Here is a 734-nt window from a genome sequence, read left to right on the forward strand (position 1 = left end):
ATTTCAGCAGAGGAGGGTCAATGTGACCGGGGAGTTGGCCAGGCAGCCGGTTCACAGCGCGTTCAATGCGCCGAGTCTGCAGTTCTCTGGGCTGTTCCAGGTGGAGGGAAATGAGTACATCACCGCTCACGAGCTGAGTAGGATGCCGGCCGCCGAGAGCAGAGAGCTGATCGAGCGCTACCACATTCCACACAAGAGGTTGCGAGGATTAGTCGCGCCTCAGCAGGCTGAGCAGGCAGGAGGGGATGAGGGAGACGATGAGTCTGAGGAAGAAGCAGAAGAGGAAGAGCCCGTGGGTGGGGCTGACCTGGAGCACCGAAGGAAGGAGCAGCATGATCCCTCAGCTCCTACACCACCCGTTGGCCCTGTACTCCGACAGCTGCAGGAGATGCAGCGTATGGTTGAAGCGAGGTTCGATTCGTTAGACCTGAGAGTGGATCGCGGCTTCCAGCGTTTGGGCTTCATCGAGAACAAGCTTGGCATTGAAGTACCACCGGAGTATCTGCCGTCCTATCAGCAGCAGTATCCCTACCCTTACCCGTACCCTTATCCTTATCCACCCCACGGTCCAGGCAGTTCTTCTCAAGGAGGCCAACCAGGTTAGTTGTTAGTTTTCTCGTTAGTATTAGCTCCGTAGTAGAAACCCTGTAGTATAGATAAGTAGTTTAGTTTATGTCTGCCTTGCATGCTAGTCTTGGGTTGGGTAAGTTAGGAGTTTAGTTGCATGTTAGTCT

The sequence above is a fragment of the Ipomoea triloba genome, chromosome 16 (genome assembly GCF_003576645.1).
Source record: "Ipomoea triloba cultivar NCNSP0323 chromosome 16, ASM357664v1".
Classification (NCBI taxonomy): Eukaryota; Viridiplantae; Streptophyta; class Magnoliopsida; order Solanales; family Convolvulaceae; genus Ipomoea; species Ipomoea triloba.